The sequence below is a fragment of the Anabrus simplex genome, chromosome 6 (assembly GCF_040414725.1).
Source record: "Anabrus simplex isolate iqAnaSimp1 chromosome 6, ASM4041472v1, whole genome shotgun sequence".
In the NCBI taxonomy this organism is placed as follows: domain Eukaryota; kingdom Metazoa; phylum Arthropoda; class Insecta; order Orthoptera; family Tettigoniidae; genus Anabrus; species Anabrus simplex.
In genome coordinates, this window is record NC_090270.1 from 89,807,696 (window position 1) to 89,827,852 (window position 20,157).

At 45.0% G+C, this 20,157-nt stretch overlaps 3 non-coding genes across 3 annotated transcripts; 1 reads left to right on the top strand and 2 right to left on the bottom strand.

The window, feature by feature from the left end:
• Positions 1-4,384: 4,384 nt before the first annotated feature.
• Positions 4,385-4,466, top strand: TRNAL-AAG (transfer RNA leucine (anticodon AAG)). Its single transcript has one exon. It is a non-coding gene; the product is annotated as a tRNA-Leu (tRNA).
• A 642-nt stretch (positions 4,467-5,108) lies between these two features.
• On the bottom strand, positions 5,109-5,190 carry TRNAF-AAA (transfer RNA leucine (anticodon AAG)). Its single transcript has one exon. It is a non-coding gene; the product is annotated as a tRNA-Phe (tRNA).
• A 193-nt stretch (positions 5,191-5,383) lies between these two features.
• On the bottom strand, positions 5,384-5,465 carry TRNAL-AAG (transfer RNA leucine (anticodon AAG)). The gene has a single exon. It is a non-coding gene; the product is annotated as a tRNA-Leu (tRNA).
• Between the last annotated feature and the right edge of the window lie 14,692 nt (positions 5,466-20,157).

The following is a 20,157-nucleotide window of genomic DNA, read 5'->3' on the forward strand; positions in this document are numbered from 1 at the left end:
CCCACAATGGTTGGACATCCACGATGCGGCAACTCTGATACGGGAAACACATAATAAACACAACTTGCTCCATGATAGTCTCCCTCCTTCTGTTATTATATAGCACTAGAATAAGACGATTTTAAGACATCACATTTTTCAAAGTTTCATTCAATTTAGAATGTCAGGTTTAAAACCTGTGTGTGTATTCATTCCCGATACTCTCATAGTTTCTGCCATCCAGTATGTAGTGAGTGCAAAACGTTCCCGTCATGCCCCAGTGTAGGAGTGCTCACCCAGCCAAAGGTTGACCATGGCAAATGTTGCTTAACTGTGTGTGGCTTGGCACCGTCTCACAGTACAGTGCCGTTGTGGTGAATGAGAGCACATTTACCGTGTACCCCAGTGTAGGTGAAGGCGGGAGTTACCTTGCAACTCTCGTGGTGTATAATAATCCCTCAATCCAGGAGGTGATCACGGTGAATATTGCTTATCTGTTTTTGTAAATCCGAAAATGTTACATTTCTTAATGTAACTGATATTTGGAATAAATTGCACCAGTCTCAGTTAACGCTTAATTCCACTGCAACCTAATCTCTTCGTGAGGGGCTGGGCTGAGTGGCTCAAGACGGCTGAGGCGCTGACCTGACCTTCTGATCCCAACTTCACAGATTCGATCCTGGCTCAGACCGGTGGTATTTGAAAGTGCTCGTGGCGGTAGACTTACTGGCACGTAAGAGAACTCCTGAGAGACAAAATTCCGGCACCTCGGCGTCACTGAAAACCGTCAAACGTAGTTTGGGGCATACTTCGTTTATTTTTATTTTCTTTCCATTGCCTGTTTATTTGATTTATTTTAGTGGGATCCCAGTGGAACTTTTCTTCGTCTTCTTCTTCTTAATCTGCTTTCCCTCCAGGGTTGGTTTTACCCTCAGACTCAGCGAGGGATCCCACCTCTACCGCCTCAAAGGCAGTGTCCTGGAGCGTGAGACATTGGATCGGCGATACAACTGGGGAGGATGACCGGTACCCCGTCCAGGCAGCCTCACCTGTTATGCTGAACAGAGGCCTTGGTGGAGGATGGGACGATTGGAAGGGATAGACAAGGAAGAGGGGAGGACAGTGGAACTTTTACTAGCGAAATTTTGTCAATATTGTAACAGTACTTCGAGTTATTTTGTTGGCAACTCTGCAATGCATAGATTTTCACGTGACCATCTGCAATAATATTTGAAACGGACTTTTTATTTATTTAAGTACTCCTTATATGAGGCAATAAACTAGGATATATGCTGGCACTGAAGCAAGGTAGCAGTGTGAAAAACCTCTTTATTCATGATATGAACATTTAAGAAGATATCTGTAGAACTGCATGGCATATTCTTACTCAGGACCTGTTTAGGCTTTGGCAGATGCTGCTTTCATAAGTCGGCACTTGAATATCATTTGAATACGAGATCATGAACCTGTCAGGATGTTTTAATATGTTGCCTTAATGCAGACAAACAGGCTGATAGCAAAATGCTCTGTGAATGCCGAAACCGGCTCAAGGAATGAATAGTTGAAGACTTCCTTTATATCATAATTGGTTAGATATCAATCAGTCTCCTGTTCAACTGTAAGGTCAAAGCAACTTCTGTAGATTCATCGTAAGGTCACTCTTCATGATAGGACTGCGATGCGACACCTTTCAAAACTAACACAATCAAATACATTAGAGTGTGTGAACACCTACCGAGATAGCACTTGTAGTTCTACTCTCGTCACAAAATAATAATATTAATAATAATAATAATAATAATAATAATAATAATACTGTCCACCTCTGTGGTGTAGCGGTTAGCGTGATTAGCTGCCACCCCTGGAGGTCCGAGTTCGATTCCTGGCTCTGCCACGAAATTTGAAAAGTGGTACAAGGGCTGGAGCCGTCCTCTCACCTATGGGTTCCGTGATTCAAATCCCGGTCACTCCATGTGAGATTTATGCTGGACAAAGCGGAGGCAGGACAAGTTTTCTCCGGGTACTCCGGTTTTCCATGTCATCTTTCATTCCAGCAACACTATCCAATATAATTTCATTTCATCTGTCGGTCATTAATCATTGCCCCAGAAGAGTGCGACAGGCCTCGGCAACCGGCACAATTCCTACCCTCGCCACAAGATGGCGGCTTCATTCATTCCATCCCTGATGCGGCCAATGTCTGGAAAACAGGTTGTATGTTTTCATTACAAAGGCTGGAAGTTCACTCAGCCTAGCGAGGTCAACTGAGTAGAGGGGGTTCTACTACCTTCTCGGCCATACACGAAGTGGTTTTCCGTGGTTTTCCGTGGTTTTCCGTGGTTTCCCACTTCTCCCCCAGGCAAATGCCGGGATGGTACGTAACTTAAGGCCATGGCCGCTTCCTTCCCCGTTTCTTGTATATCTCTTCCGATCTTCCCATCCCCCCACAAGGCCCCTGTTCAGCATAGCAGGTGAGACCGCCTTGGCGAGGTACTGGTCGTCCCTAGCTGTATCGCCGACCAAATCTCTCACGCTCCAGAACACTGCCCTTGAGGTGGTAGAGGTGGGAACCCTCGCTGAATCCAAGGAAGAAACCAACCTTGGACGGTAAAAGGATTAAATAATAATAATATTATTAATAATAATAATAATAATGCAAAGTCATCTCCGTACATGAAATGACGGCCCTTGGAGGAGTGGAAAGGTAAAGGCTCCCACTGACAGTAACCTCGGCACTTGGTGGTAGAGTGGTTAGGAAAGGAATTAACCTACCACTAATTTTTCGTGTAGGCTAAGAGAACCTCACGACCATGAGCACCTCCGAAAGTTGATAGCTCATTTCTTAAATTTTCGAGTTCCTGACGGGGAATCGAACCAATGTCCTTCCGGCAAAATCGAGCACGCCTTTACCTCCTCAGCCAAGTAGTCCCTGATTATAACAGAAAGCTAAATTATTTTTTGCTTTGCTTCACTCAGCATCTATAGACTACTTCAAGCAGAACAATAATGTAATTCATCAAAACTAACCGTCAAAATACAAAATAAATAAAAGGAACCCTACTTAGAGTCTTGGGTTCTTTTTAGGCAGGAGATGGGCCTCGTTAAAAAGTCTAGTCGGGGATTTAATCCTTTGGTCCGGATTACTGGGTGTTTGCGCTGATCCAAACATAACTTATCCTCTACTACAATAACACGCAATTTCCCAACACGACAGATACCACCTGCCCTTGTCGGAGGACCTGCGTTATTAAACGAGTGGCACCAGGCTAGCAATAGCCACTCGAAATTATAAGAAAGCCTGACTGTTTATATCGGGATCATAGCAACACGATTTCCAGTTTTACGCGAAATCCGAACGACTTTCCATTTAAAATTCCACCTGTTTTGGCCAGATTTCAATCGTGGCGACCTAGAATAATTAGCATGTTCACCTAGATTCATTTCAGCTAATAATTTCGGTACACTTTATCGAACATGAAGTCCTCGTAATCATTTCGATGGTGGGGTGGGTAGAAGTTTCCATACCGTATCCAAACAGGGTATGACGAATCTCCTAGACGGTTACGACGTCTCTCGTGTGTGGTGATGTGATTTTTGCAGATAAGGTGAGGCCGTGGCCAATATAAAAGTTTGGGAAATTTTCAATTTTTTCTTGTAAATATTTGTGTTGGTACATATATCGAACAGCTGAATGTTAATGAATATGGTGTTTGAAGATACATTCCCATTATATTGGTCCTCCGCGCCGGATATGTTTGATATATGTAGCAACACACATATTTACAAGAAAAAGTAAAAAATTTCCCATCCGCCTCTGTGGTGTAGTGGTTAGTGTGATTAGCTGCCACCCACGAAGGCCCGCGTTCGATTCCCGGCTCTGCCACGAAATTTGAAAAGTGGTATGAGGGCTGGAACGGGGTCCACTCGGGAGGTCAACTGAGCTGAGGGTTCGATTCCACCTCAGCAATCCTGGAAGTGGTTTTCCGTGGTATCCCACTTCTCCTCCAGGCTAATGCCGGGATGGTACTTAACTTAAGGCCACGGGCGCTTCCTTCCCTATTCCTTGTCTATCCCTTCCAATCTTCCCATCCCCCACCAAGGCACCTGTTCAGCATACCAGGTGAGGCCGCCTGGGCGAGGTACTGGTCATCCTCCCCAGTTGTATCCCCCGACCCAATGCCTCACGCTCCAGGACACTGTCCTTGGGGCGGTAGAGGCGGTATTCTCGCTGAGTCCGAGGGAAAAGCCAACCCTGGAGTGTAAGCAGATTAAGAAAGAAAGAAAGAAAGAAAGAAAGAAAGAAAGAAAGAAAAGCTTGACAACACCGCAAAATGAACTATAGTACTCAGGCTCTGTCGTAAGTGATAAGATTGAGGTCATTATACTCTCTTACAACCGAGCAAGTGGTAGCGTGGCCGAGCGGTCTAAGGCGCTGGTTTAAGGCACCAGTCTTTTCGGAGGCGTGGGTTCGAATCCCACCGCTGCCAGCTAATTTTACACACCTAAATCCCGTCATTATCGCTGGTGGGTATTAAAACATCGGCATTTTAAAGTCTTCTTACGTCATTATAGAGCCGGGAATCAAACGCGAGCCTCCGGAGTAGGCAGCTAATCACATTAATCACGCTAAACCAGCACCTTAGATGCGCTGATGTCAGGATTTCATAATAACAATTTATTATTTAATTAGTTTCCCGTCCACGGTTGGTTTTTACCTCGGACTCAGCCTCAAGGGCATGTCTTGGAGTATGAAATATTTGGTGGGGATACAAATTGCGGGAAGGACCAGTACCTCTCTCAAGCGGCCTCACTTGCTATGCTGAACTGGGGTCTTGTGGGGGATAGGGATATTGGAAGCGAAAGGCAAGCAAGAGGGAAGGAAGCGGCCGTGGCCTTAAGTTAAGTACCATCCCGGCATTTGCCTGGAGAAGAAGTAGGAAACCACAGAAAACCGATTCGAGGATGGCTGAGGCGAACCCCCTCTACTCAGTCGACCTCCTGAGGTTGAAAGGACCCGGTTCCAGTACTCCCACCACTTTCTAAATTTCATTATAGAGCCGGGAATCAAACCCGGCCCTCCGGAGATGGCAGGTAATCACACTGTTCACAGAGGCGGACATAAAATTAGCTGGCAGCGATGGGATTCGTACCCACGCCTCCCTAGGGACTGGTGCTTTAAACCAGCGCCTTAGACCGCTCGGCCACGCTACCACAGCGCTAAATTCGCAGTTCTCGAACTCTAGACGCCTAGTTGAAAGTCAAGGACTCTGACCACTACACTAGCGGTGTTAGTATAATAATAATAATAATAATAATAATAATAATAATAATCCCCACCATCTGTATTTCGATTTTTGTATTTAATTCTGGTCCGCCCCTGTGGTGTAGTGGACATAAAATTTGCTGGCAGCGGTGGGATTCGAACCCACGCCTCCGAAGAGACTGGTGCCTTAAACCAGCGCCTTAGACCGCTCGGCCACGCTACCACTGCGACGTGTTTTCTGTCCTCGAACCTGAGACGTCCGGTTAGAAGTTAAGGACGTTGGCAACTACACTAGCGGTGCTACTATAATAATAATAATAATAATAATAATAATAATAATAATAATAATAATAATAATAATAATAATAATAATAATGTCCGCCTCTGTGGTGTAGTGGTTAGCGTGATTAGCTGCCACCCCCGGAGGTCCGGGTTCGATTCCCGGCTCTGCCACGAAACTTGAAAAGTGGTACGAGGTTGGAACGGGGTCCACTCAGCATCAGGAGGTCAAGTGAGTAGTGGCGGGTTCGATTCCCACCTCAGCCATCCTGTAAGTGGTTTTCCGTGGTTTCCCACTTCTCTTCCAGGCAAATGCCGGGATGGTACCTAACTTAAGGCCACGGCCGCTGTCCCATCCAATCTTCCCATCCCTCCACAAGGCCCCTGTTCAACATAGCAGGTGAGGCCGCCTGGGCGAGGTACTGGTCATTCTCCCCAGTTGTACCACCGACCCAAAGTCTGAATCTCCAGGACAGTGCCCTTGAGGCGGAAGAGGTGGGATCCCTCGCTGAGTCCGAGGGAAAAGCCGAACCTGGAGGGTAAACAGATGATGATGATAATAATAATAATAATAATAATAATAATAATAATAATAATAATCCTCTGTGGTGTAGTGGTTTGTGTGATTAGCTGCCACCCCCGGAGGCCCGGGTTCGATTCCCGGCTCTGCCACGAAATTTGAAAAGTGGTTCGAGGGCTGGAACGGGGTCCACTCAGCCTCAGGAGGTCAAGTGAGTAGTGGCGGGTTCGATTCCCACCTCAGCCATCCTGGAAGTGGTTTTGCGTGGTTTTCCACTTCTCCTCCAGGCAAATGTCGGAATGGTGCCACGGCCGCTTCCTTCCCTCTTCCCTTTCTATCCCTTCCAATCTTCCCATTCCCCACCAAGGCCCCTGTTCAGCATAGCAGGTGAGGCCGCCTGGGCGAGGTACTGGTCATCCATCCCAGTTGTATCATCCGACCCAGCGTCTGAAGCTCCAGGACACTGCCCTTGAGGGGATAGAGGTAGGATCTCTCGGTGAGTCCGAGGGAAAAACCGGCCCTGGAGGGTATTAAGAAGAATTAGTTTCCCGTCCAGCGTGGGGATACAACTGGCATGGAAGACCAGTACCTCTCCCAAGCTGCTTGACTTGCTATGCTGAAGTGGGGTCTTGTGGGGGATAGGGATATTGGAAGCGAAAGGCAAGCAAGAGAGAAGGAAGCAGCCGTGGCCTTTATTTAGGTACCATCCTGGTATTGGCCTCGGGAAGAAGTAGAATACCACGGAAAACTAATTCGACGATGGCTGAGGCGAACCCTCTCTACTCCGTCGACCACCTGAGGTTGAGTGGACACCGTTCCAGACATCGTACCACTTTTCAAATTTCATTATAAAGCCTGGAATCAAGCCCTGGCCTTCGGGGGTGGCAGCTAATCACACTGTCCACAGAGCGGACATAAAATTTGCTGGCAACGGTGGGATTCGAACCCTCGCCTCCGAACAGACTGGTGCCTTAAACCAGCGCCATAGACCGCTCGGCCACGCTACCACTGCGATGAATTTGCTGTCCTCGAACCCGAGACGCCTGGTTAGAAGTTAAGGACGTTGACAACTACACTAGCGGTGCTAGTATAATAATAATAATAATAATAATAATAATAATAATAATAATAATAATGTCCGCCTCTGTGGTGTAGTGGTTAGCGTGATTAGCTGCCACCCCCGGAGGTCCGGGTTCGATTCCCGGCTCTGCCACAAAATTTGAAAAGTGGTACAAGGGCTGGAACGGGGTCCACTCAGCCTCGTGAGGTCAACTGAGTAGAGGTGGGTTCGATTCCTACCTCAGCCATCCTGGAAGTGGTTTTCCGTGGTTTCCCACTTATCCTCCAGGCGAATGCCGGGATGGTACCTAACTTTAAGGCCACGGCCGCTTCCTTCCCTCCTCCTTGCCTATCCCTTCCAATCTTCCCATCCCTCCACAAGGCCCCTGTTCAGCAGAGCAGGTGCGGCCGCCTGGGCGAGGTACTGGTCATTCTCCCCAGTTGTATCCCCCGACCAAGAGTCTGAAGCTCCAGGACACTGCCCTTGAGGCGGTAGAGGTGGGATCCCTCGCTGAGTCCGAGGGAAAAGCCGAACCTGGAGGGTAAACAGATGATGATGATGATGATGATGATGATGATGATGATAATAATAATAATAATAATCGCCACCACCTGTATTTTGAAGTTTGGATCTAATACGAGATAATAATGAAGTTTCAGGCAAAGGCTTTTAAGTGCCCATACAATATTATTCTTTTATTTAAACATATAAAATACCACGTGGTCATCATAATTTAGTCAATAATCCGAGAGTAAGACAAATCATTAATGAGATTTTCTTAAGCTATTGTTAACCTCCATTAGGACGAATACTTCTAGCCAGTCGTTTAGGTTTCCTATCCAAGTTCTGATGATGTCCACTGTTAGTGTTTCACTTGGGAGATCTTGGGTGTCTTGTGTACAGTACAGCTAGGCTGTTGACCACCGTTGATCACATTCGCTAAATTAGTTTAACTGTTCTAAAGCAGATGTACTGGACACCTCTAACATCTATTTAGATATTTTATGATTCCCACAGCTTCATTTGAGATGCGTTTTAATCAGTACACTTGTATACACTGAGTTCTTTGATTATGTATCTCAAGTTTCTGCAAATACTTAAGATAGGTCCGGTCAATACCAATCATTCTTTCTTTCTTTTTCTTGCCTCGCGTTGCCAGTTATTGGCAGTGATCCAGCCGAGTAAGTGACCGCGAGTGGAGACGAAGATCTGATTTGCATGTTGGATTTCTTTATTGATCTAATTAAAACATTTTGTATTTAATACGCGTTGATATTTAAAAGCAAACATGAATGTGATTTCCTGCAGATCTCGTTAGTTGAATCCAGTGTGAAATTAAAGGTAACGAGTGATATCTTAGTTAATGTGTACAGTAGGTTACAAAAGTAAATGAACACATGTCAGCTTACAGTGGAACCCATATTAAGAGACCAGTGACGCTTCCACATAAAAAATGGTCTTTTGGATGAGTGTTCTCTTAAAAGTGGTAGACCAGTACCTCTCCCAAGCTGCTTGACTTGCTATGCTGAACAGGGGTCTTGTTGGGGATAGGAATATTGGAAGCGAAAGGCAAGCATCATCAACAAGAAAAGTCATATTCTACTTGCTGATTATACAAGAACACAAAACAGTCCCCGCTACGAACCAGGTAAGTTGAGTTATCTTGTTAATATTCTGAAAATGAAAACCTACCACCTGTTTTCCAGTCATTGACCGGGTCAGGCACGCAGGTCGCCTAAAGGAGTCAAATCAAAAGACCTGCACCTGGCGAGCCGAACATGTCCTCGGACACTCCCGGCACTAAAAGCCAGACGCCATTTCATTTCCGGGTCAGGGATGTAACGAATGAAACATATATAGGCTGTTATTACAATGGGGTCGCCACTGTCAAGGTGATTTATTAATGAGTGGTCAATGCTATGAAATGATAATGGAGAATGTTGCTGGAATGAACGATGATAGGGAAAACTGGAGTACCCGGAGAAAAATCTGTCCCGCCTCCGCTTTGTCCAGCACAAATCTCACATGGAGTCACCGGGATTTGAACAACGGTAACCAGCGGTGAGAGGTCGACGCGCTGCCGTCTGAGCCACCGAGGCTCATCTTGTTAATATTCTGAATATTGTTAATAAAAGTGGCTGCAACCAGATAAGTCAGTTTGTCTTTTGTGTAATATATTTTCTGTGGTCATTGTGGACGTGGACATTATTGTCTTGTAAATCAATTATTGGCAGTGAATTTACACGACTGTCTCTGTTAAAACGTACTATTAAATATTACAAGCTAACAATACACAAATGTGGCATACACACTTTGGTTTTTACTGGTCCACATGAGAAAATAACGCGTGGTCAGTATAAGACAAGTCACTTCCATTCACGATCCAAAGCAAATAAACCAAACCAAAACCCATAGTGCAACAGTCCCGAATGGCCATGGCCTACCAAGCGACCGCTTACAGATTACGAGGTGTCGTGTGGTCAGCACGACGGATTCTCTCGGCTATTATTCTTTGTTGTCTAGACCAGATGGCTCCTCAATTATAATCACGTAGGCTGAGTGAACCTCGAACCATCCCTCAGATGCAGGTAAAAATCACTGACCTGGCCGGGAATCGAACTAGGGGCTTCCGGGTAAGTGTCAGTCATGCTACCCCTACACCGCGAAGTCAACATACACAGCAAATACTTCCTTCAATTTTTTAATAAACAACATCAAATCAAAACGATTATTTAAAAAGTGTTTTCATATAACGCAGAATGGTTTAACAACATTTGGTGAATTGGTGATTTCGTACTGTTTCTTCCTTTCTTAATCTGCTTGCTGTCCAGGGTTGGTTTTTCCCTCGGCCTCCGCGAGCGAACCCACCTCTATCGCCAGTGTCCTGGAGCGTGAGACTTTGGGTTAGGGGATACAACTGGAGAGGAGGACTAGTACCTCGCCCAGGCGGCCTGACCTGCTATGCTGAACAGGGGACTTGTGAGGGGATGGGGAGACTGGAAAGGATATACAAGGAAGAGGGAAGGAAGCGGCCGTGGCCTTAAGTTAGGTACCATCGCGGCATTTGCCTGGAGGAGAAGTGGGAAACCACGGAAAACCACTTCGAGGATGGATGAGGAGGGAATCGAACCCCCTTATACTCAGTTGACCTCCCGAGGCTGAGTGGACCCCGCTCCAGCCCTCGTACCACTTTTCAAATTTCGCGGTAGAGCCGGGAATCGAACCCGGGCCTCCGGGGGGGGGGGGGCGGGTGGCAGCTAATCACACTAACCACTACACCACAGAGGCAGACTTCGTATTGTTTAAAAACAAAAATATGCTTCCCCTGAGAACTTTAGCTTTTTGACTGTTGTGTTTATTCCCTGGGATGAGCGATATTGGGTCTGAAGTCCTCACAGGTTCTGTTCATATTGTTCTTCAGCTTTCCAGACAACAGGTCGAAGTATTCAGGATATTTATTTGATATTTGGCCCGCATCTTTCGCTAGTTTGCCAACGTGTCACTTCAATTTGTTATCTAAGCTGAGGAATGGCAACAATACTTCACTGCTCATGCGTCCATGCAGAGCAGTCAAACGGATGAAGTTACATTAATACGAGTGTAGTACAGTGGAGCCTGGATATCTCGAATCACCTTGGGAGCTAAATTTTATTTCGAGTTATCGAAATTCCGACGCAGTGGCGAAGCGTGAACTAAGTTAGTGGGTAGACAGAGTTTTTATTTACCGGTACTTAAAATATTTTAATCATGTTATATATGGAATTTTGTTTTCAACGCATAGGAGATAGCACTATATTCAATATAATATTAATGACCCTGAAACTAAGACAAACCCTATAGCAACCTATAGCCCGACGTGCACTCGTTTTATTTTTAAATACACTGACTGACAGAGCAAATGCAACACCAAGAAGGAGTGGTTCGAAAGGGATGAAAGTTGGGGAAAAAACAGAGACGGCACGGACGAATAATTGATGTTTATTTCAAACCGATATGCAGGTTACACAATGCGCACGGCATCGACTCAGTAGGATGTAGGACCACCGCGATCGGCGATGCACGCAGAAACACGTCGAGGTACAGAGTCAATAAGAGTGCGGATGGTGTCCTGAGGGATGGTTCTCCATTCTCTGTCAACCATTTGCCACAGTTGGTCGTCTGTACAAGGCTGGGGCAGAGTTTGCAAACGGCGTCCAATGAGATCCCACACGTGTTCGATTGGTGAGAGATCCGGAGAGTACGCTGGCCACGGAAGCATCTGTACACCTCGTACAGCCTGTTGGAAGATGCGAGCAGTGTGTGGGCGGGCATTATCCTGCTGAAACAGAGCATTGGGCAGCCCCTGAAGGTACGGGAGTGCCACCGGCCGCAGCACATGCTGCACGTAGCGGTTGGCATTTAACGTGCCTTGAATACGCACTAGAGGTGACGTGGAATCATACGCAATAGCGCCCCAAACCATGATGCCGCGTTGTCTAGCGGTAGGGCGCTCCACAGTTACTGCCGGATTTGACCTTTCTCCACGCCGACGCCACACTCGTCTGCGGTGACTATCACTGACAGAACAGAAGCGTGACTCATCGGAGAACACGACGTTCCGCCATTCCCTCATCCAAGTCGCTCTAGCCCGGCACCATGCCATGCGTGCACGTCTATGCTGTGGAGTCAATGGTAGTCTTCTGAGAGGACGCCGGGAGTGCAGGCCTCCTTCAACCAATCGACGGGAAATTGTTCTGGTCGATATTGGAACAGCCAGGGTGTCTTGCACATGCTGAAGAATGGCGGTTGACGTGGCATGCAGGGCTGCCACCGCTTGGCGGCGGATGCGCCGATCCTCGCGTGCTGACGTCACTCGGGCTGCGCCTGGACCCCTCGCACGTGCCACATGTCCCTGCGCCAACCATCTTCGCCACAGGCGCTGCACCGTGGACACATCCCTATGGGTATCGGCTGCGATTTGACGAAGCGACCAACCTGCCCTTCTCAGCCCGATCACCATACCCCTCGTAAAGTCGTCTGTCTGCTGGAAATGCCTCCGTTGACGGCGGCCTGGCATTCTTAGCTATACACGTGTCCTGTGACACACGACAACACGTTCTACAATTACTGTCGGCTGAGAAATCACGGTACGAAGTGGGCCATTCGCCAACGCCGTGTCCCATTTATCGTTCGCTACGTGCGCAGCACAGCGGCGCATTTCACATCATGAGCATACCTCAGTGACGTCAGTCTACCCTGCAATTGGCATAAAGTTCTGACCACTCCTTCTTGGTGTTGTATTTGCTCTGTCAGTCAGTGTATACACTAAATGGGCAGCGGGAGTTGTCAAATAACAACATACTTTTAGAATTTAAAATATCAATATATTTCATTGTTATGTAGATTAAATAGGAGAAATCATCATCATCATCATCATCATCATCATCTGTTTACCCTCCAGGTTCGGTTTTTCCCTCGGACTTAGCGAGGGATTCCACCTCTACCTCCTCAAGGGCAGTGTCCTGGAGCTTCAGACTCTTGGTCGGGGGATACAACTGGGCATGACCAGTACCTCGCCCAGGCGGCCTCACCTGCTATGCTGAACAGGGACCTTGTGGAGGGATGGGAAGATTGGAAGGGATAGGCAAGGAAGAGGGAAGGAAGCGGCCGTGGCCTTAAGTTAGGTACCATCCCGGCATTCGCCTGGAGGAGAAGTGGGAAACCACGGAAAACCACTTCCAGGATGGCTGAGGTGGAAATCGAACCTTCCCCTACTCAGTTGACCTCCCGAGGCTGAGTGGACCCCGTTCCAGCCCTCGTACCACTTTTCAAATTTCGTGGCAGAGCCGGGAATCGAACCCGGGCCTCCGGGGGTGGCAGCTAATCACGCTAACCACTACACCACAGAGGCGGACTAAATAGGAGAAATAAGAAATAAATAGATTTTCGTACAAGTCACCTTAAACAATATTCTTGTCAGTGAGTTCAATCCGCCTGTCCTTCATTTCAGCAAATATATCTATTACTCTTGTTTTGAAGTCAGGCGTCTTGCTAAGATACCACAGCAGTTATTTCGCTATAGCTAGTGTTCCCAAGTTAGACAGTTCTGGTTGGTCATCGAATTCCTTAAATAGGTTTTAATTCGTTTGAAGGCACTCACAGCGCGTTCACTAGAAACTGACATTAACGGAATATACAGCATCAAGTTAAGCAATTTTGTTGTTTCCGTATGCACACTCTGGAGTTCATTATTAAGAATGTAAGCCAATAGTTGTTGGGATTATAGGTACCGTAACTAATATTGGCGGGTAAGAAAATGCATGTACTTGAAGGACTTTGATGCTGTCATTCACTGATTAGGTGTAAGTTTGCTATACTTCGTATAATATTTTATTTTTAGACGTGTCTTCTAATGCAGTACATTCAAATAATTGCATTAGAAGCATGTCTGAGATGGTAGCAAATAAGACCACCTTTAATGACTGAGATCCAAATACGAGCCAATGAGAGTAAGAGGAGACGCTGGTAAGTCTGTCTACTGGGCGGAGAAATCTCGCTATAGGAAAGTCATAGTTCCACAGTCAGCACCTACAGATAGCGTTAGTGTCGCTCTATCTGAAAGCTTTGAAAATCGAAGGGAACATAGGCCCTACACAGAATGGACAGCGTCTACTTTCGCCTACGTGCTTCGTGTAACTGACGCGAGCCCTAGCATTGCAGAAGTGAGACAAAAATAAATAAAGCGGAGAATACTATAATGTCATGAATCTGGAAATAATCAATGTTCTAAAAATAATTGAATTAACTAGACAATATTTCGTTCACAGAATGTTAAGGGTACACGCTGTCTACCCTGTCTCCCCTGACGCTTCGCCCCTGATTTCGAGATACAGAAAATACCGTTTTTGAGCATATATAGAGCATAATTGAATCATATGTATCTACGGGCTTACACTGAATACAGTATTTAAAAATGTACTAACAAACGCGTATTTTACAATATCGGTTTAATTACGACCCTTATTAAAGTAACTTTTTATAAGATATAATACAGTTCATGCAGTAGTGAAACAAGAAACATACCTCCGTTAACACCTTTAGAAAATAATCGTTAATCTCTTCTGATTTTTACTGTTAACTTTCTTTTCTGTCCGCCTCTGTGGTGTAGTGGTTAGTGTGAATAGCTGCCACCCCCAGAGGCCCGGGTTCGATTCCCGGCTCAGCCACGAAATTTGAAAATTGGTACGAGGGCTGGAACGGGGTCCACTCAGCCTCGGGAGGTCAACTGAGTAGAGGGGGTTCGATTCCCTCCTCAGCCATCCTGGAAGTGGTTTTCCGTGGTTTTCCACTTCTCCAGGCAAATGCCGGGATGGTACCTACTTTAAGGCCACGGCCGCTTCCTTCCCTCTTCCTTGTCTATCCCTTCCAAACTTCCCATCCCCCCACAAGGCCCCTGTTCAGCGTAGCAGGTGAGGCCGCCTGGGTGAGGTACTGGTCATCCTCCCCAGTTGTATCCCCCGACCCAGAGTCTGAAGCTCCAGGACACTGCCCTTGAGGTGGTAGAGGTCCCCTCGCTGAGTCCGGGGAAAAAACCGAACCTGGCGGGTAAACAGATTACGAACGAACGAACTTTCTTTTCTTCCACATAGTTTTCAAGAACATTTATTGCTGTGAGAAGCACTGTCATTTATATTCGACTGACTCTGTAGGTTCGTAAAATGGAGCTTGTCATCCGCGACTTCGGAAGATTACTTTCGTACGTGAACGGTAATTAATTCGCACCCGAAAATCAATGAACGCCGATTTTATGATCACTAGAAGTTTGGTTTTCGGTTCAAGTCATATTAGCTCACAGCGTCACTGTAAACCTTTCTTTATTTGTTACTTCTTCCTCACAAACCACAAATGCCGTACTGCACACTCAATGTTGTACAAAATTCCAGTTACAGAGTATTTTTTGCTCCAAAAGAGGAAACGTTTGTTTCGAGAAATCGAGAAATTCGTTTAACCGAATTTTAAGTAACAGAGAATTAAATACACGTGAAGAATAGGACAAATGGCCGAGACATTGAAGTTACTTCGATATACTGAAACTTCGATTAATGGAGGTTCGATATATCGAGGTTCGACTGTTAGTGTATCACCACGTTGTTTATCTCACGCCTTTCTGTGCACAGGTGTTCAATGGATTTTGTTCTCCCGCTTTGGCCTTCGTTCTAGCTCACAGGAGGAGATATCAGCTCTTATCTCAAGGCTGAAGCAGATAGAGATCGCTTACATCTGTAACTCTTACTGAATACGCTATTCCAGTTTTTATTGTGATCAGTGATGAGTGGAATTTATTAGTCTGAAAACATGTGAAATGTGTAATTTATTGGAAGAATGCGTATCTGTATATTGAATCGACCAATTATTGCTATTATTATTGTTTTATTTTAAATGTAGCCTTGAAATCGATTAAAATCATTTCTGAAGCTTTAAACATGAAACAGCACTGAGATTATTTCACTAAATCTATAAGTTAGGCGTGAAATGCAATAAAAACAATAATGTTACGTGCTTAACCTTATAGTTCATTACTGTTATGTATTTACTCGTAACTTCCTTTCAATTGCTATAAAGGACGCTATATTACCAAAATTTTGGCTTGAAAATAAAAGAGCTCAAATCTTCTGGACCGGAGGTTCATGATCTGTCGCTCTAAGGATACGTGAGCGATTGACTGGGAGCACAAAAGCATTTGATAGTCACGCCTCTGATGTTCGGATTTCACATAAATGTGGAGTCTACTATGTGGACGCTCACATGGGTGGGAACCAATCCTCACGTGCACGCCCGCCCCCGCCTCTTTGACTAACTCTAAACTCCTCAGTAAGGTAGTTATAAGGGTGGCGCTCAGATGTGGATTGCTTTCCCGCCCATGTGAGCATCCACATAGTAGATTTAGTTTATTTTCATGTTTTAAGGGTGGCGCTCGCTTGTGGCCCGGTTATCCGCCCATGTGAGTGCCCACATTATAGACTTAGTTTATTTTTATTTTGCGTCCACAAGGTAGATTTAGTTCATACTTTTTATATTTTTATCTTTGTAACGGAAACATGTATTTGGGCCGAAAGCCTGTAATGTTCTTCAATAAATACTATACTATACATAAATATGGAGGTCCTGTAGTTCTGATTACGACGTTAAGCAGTCTCGTAAAACTACAAGTTTTTGAGGCTGATAATCTCTGCTTTGTGTTATCTCTGCTTTAATTAGTCCACTGTCATGATCTTGATGTTAGTATAGCAGATTCCCGTACAGTTTGAATTCGTCATTATCACGAATTTTAGGCTGATTTCAGGGAGGGTATGGAGAATACTCAGCCACACGAAAGATAATTGACGAAAAATCCTATTCTCAACCACTCTAATAGTGACTTTCTGTGGTTTTCTACTTCTTTTCCACATGGAACAACGTCTCTTTCTTTTCAAATCTTAATCTCAGTGGATTACAGAGAGAGATAAAACACCTCAATGGCACATACCATCATATAGACTTTCTACATACCCTTGTGGGTGGTGGCGGTAAGAAACACCCACGGTATTTCCTGCCTGTTGTACAACCACCTTGGGATCAAGAGTAGTGTTCACGGGGTTCCTAGCTGTGTTTGAAATTGCTGTTAATACGTGGATGGCGGTAAGGAGGACGCGTGTAGTGAATTTCAGTGTCATTTCAATATCTGGTGTCATTTTCGGGTTTTATCAGCACGTACAATTACCACAAGAGATTGGCATTACCTTGTGCGTACAACACAGAGTATCGACATACACAGCTCGAGTATCGATGGTAACTGTATGTCATTTGTTTGGCCACCATGTCATTTCAAGGAGCGATGACACTCCATGGCCCTCAAGATCGCCTGATCTCAGAGGAGCATACGATTTCTTCTTGTGGGGTCACCTTAAGAGTGATTTTATCTTTTTCGACCTGCTGCGACACAGGAACTGAAGAGAAAATCACCAGGGTTCCAGTTGTGGTGTTACGTTGAGACATGCACAATAGCTCTTAATGGCTGCGGGTATGTTTAGATGAAGTGACCATCTATGTTGTGTTATCTTTGAGAAATACGTTGTTAGTACGATTGTTAGCAGCGGTACGTGGACGGATTAAGTTGAGTTTTTTTTCTTTTGCAAGTTGCTTTACGTCGCACTGACACAGATAGGTCTTATGGCGACGAGGGGTCATGAAAGGGCTAGGAATGGGAAGGAAGCGGCTGTGGGCTTAATTAAGGTACAGCCCCAGCATTTGCCTGGTGTGGAAATGGGAAACCACGGAAAACCATCTTCAGGGCTGCCGACAGCGGGGTTCGAACCCACTATCTCCCGAATACTGGACACTGGCCGCACTTAAACGACTGCAGCTATCGAGCTCTGTAAGTTGAGTTCTAAAACATGAATTCTGTTTTGTTATTTCATTCCGTGTTTTACTAAGTTTCGTTGTAAATTTATTTTTGTTGACAATTAGGACAACTTCCTTCGTTCTGGACTATATTATTTGTTTTTTATATATATGGTTAAACTGCACGTTGCTGGGCTGAGTAAGTCAGCCATAAATAAAGCAATAATAATAATAATAATAATAATAATAATAATAATAATAATAATAATAATAATAATAATAATGTCCGCCTCTGTGATGTAGTGGTTAACGTGATTGGCTGCCATTCTTGGAGGCCCGGATTCAATTCCCGGCTCCGCCACGAAACTTGAAAAGTGGCACGAGGGCTGGAACGGGGTCCACTCAGCCTCGAGAGATCAACTGAGTAGAGGGGAGTTCGATTCCCACTTCAGCCATCCTGGAAGTGGTTTTCCGTGGTTTCCCACTTCTCCTCCAGGCAAATGCCGGGATGGTACCTAACTTAAGGCCACGGCAGCTACATTCCCTCTTCCTTGTCTATCCCTTCCAAACCCCCCATTCCCTCACAAGGCTCCTGTTCAGCATAGCAGGTGAGGCCGCCTGATCGAGGTGATCCTCCTTCCCAGTTGTATCCCCGACCCAAAGTCACACGCTCCAGGACACTGCCCTTGAGGCGGTAGAGGTGGGATCCCTCGTTGAGTCCGAGGGAAAATCAACCCTGGAGGGTAAACAGATTTAGAAAGTACAATACAATACAATACAATAGATTTATTTTGTCTGGCAAGATTAAGGCCATTAGGCCCTCTCTTCCATCTAACCAGAAAAGACAGTTTTTACATGTGCAAAATTGAAATAAGTACACTTACAATTGAAATATCTTGCAACTACTAAACAATACAATATTATGATTAAAAAAGGAAAAAAATAGGAGAATGATGAAGATGATGATGATGATGATGATTATTTACACAATTATGACATGATTAGCTAATTTCTATTATCCTTAGTAATAACAGTGGGATTATAATTATAAAGTCTCTAGTTTGAGGGAGGTTAAATCTACAATATCTCCATAGCATTACTTAGTAGGTAGCGGTGACAAAGTTGCCTAAAACTAGCAGGCGAAGCTCCTCTGACAGAGACGGGCAGTGCATTCCATTGTCGTGCCGAAGAAATAACAAATGAGTTTGTGTATCGTGTGGTGCGGTGAGGTGGAATAGATAAGAGTGTATCAGATTTTGACCGTGTTCCAAAACTGTGATTGGATGAGAGGTGATGAAATTGAGTGTACAAGTAGGGAGGTGAGCATGAGGAGAGTATTCGACGAAGAAGGCATAAAGCATGAAGATTACGGCGCTGTTTGAGTTTTAGCCAACCGAGTTCATCGTAGGCAGGTGTAACATGGTCAAAGTAACGTAGGTCACATATATAGCGAACACAGGCGTTTTGCGCGCGTTGTAGTTTGTCGTTAAGAGTAGTAGTCAGGTCGTTGTACACGGCGTCACAGTAGTCGAAGTGAGGCAATACCAGAGTGCAAATAAGGCGTTCTTTTAATATTCGAGAAAATATGTTGCGGAATCTTCTAAGTGAGTTGAGTGTCGCAAATACTTTCCTGGAGATGCTGGTAACCTGCTGCTTCCAAGAAAGATGTTCGTCTATCATAACGCCGAGGTGAATTTTGTAGGTAAAGTTTTGGTAAAGTGAATTTGCTTATAGTTATTGAACAAAGCCGAGGATGTGAAATTATTATAGCTTGAGATTTTACGTTATTTAATCTAAGTCCATGCATGTCAGTCCAGTTACAGATTTCTTGTAAGTCTCTATTGAAATTTTTAATTTCGTCGGTTAGTCTTTCCGGTTCACAGTGCAAGTATAATTGTATATCGTCAGCGTACATGTGGTGTCTGCAGCTGTTTACCGACGACGTAATATCATTTATATAGACAGAAAATAGAAGCGGTCCTAGGACAGACCCCTGTGGAACACCAACCTCTACGGATCGCCAGGATGAATATTCATTGTTGTTGTTTCTTACACACTGCAGACGACCACGGAGGTATGAATTCATCCACTGAAGACTGTTTGTCGAGAACTGGAGTTTAAATAGTTTGGAAAGTAGTATGTCTATGTCAACAGAGTCGAAAGCTTTAGAGAAATCAAGAAGAGCTAGTATGGTAACTTGTCTTTTGTCCATCGCATTGCGAATGTCGTCTGTAACCTTAAGTAGTGCAGTAGTAGTGCTGTGGTTACGTCGAAAACCAGACTGGTGTTCGTCAAGAATATCGTGTATTTGCAAGTAGTTGGAGACTTGTTGGTGTACAATGAATTCTAGGGCTTTTGAAAGGACCGATAATATGCTCACAGGTCTATAGTCAGTTACGTCTTCAGGCGGTGATTTTTTAGCGAGCGGGACGACAACGGCAGATTTCCATAAGGAGGGATACGTGCCAGTCATTAGTGAGTGGTTAAATACGTGAGTTATAGTAGGTAAAATTATGTCAATTATTGTCTTAATAAGTTCTATTTCTATGTTGTCTATCCCTTTGGACTTCGATTTTATTCTAAATATGGCTTGTTTAACTTGCGAGGGTGTCACATGTGAAAAGTAGAATTTTTCTCTGTCAGGTGCAGGGGAGTTGTAATTGCTGTATAGTGTTCTATGTTTCCTTTCTCTGTCAA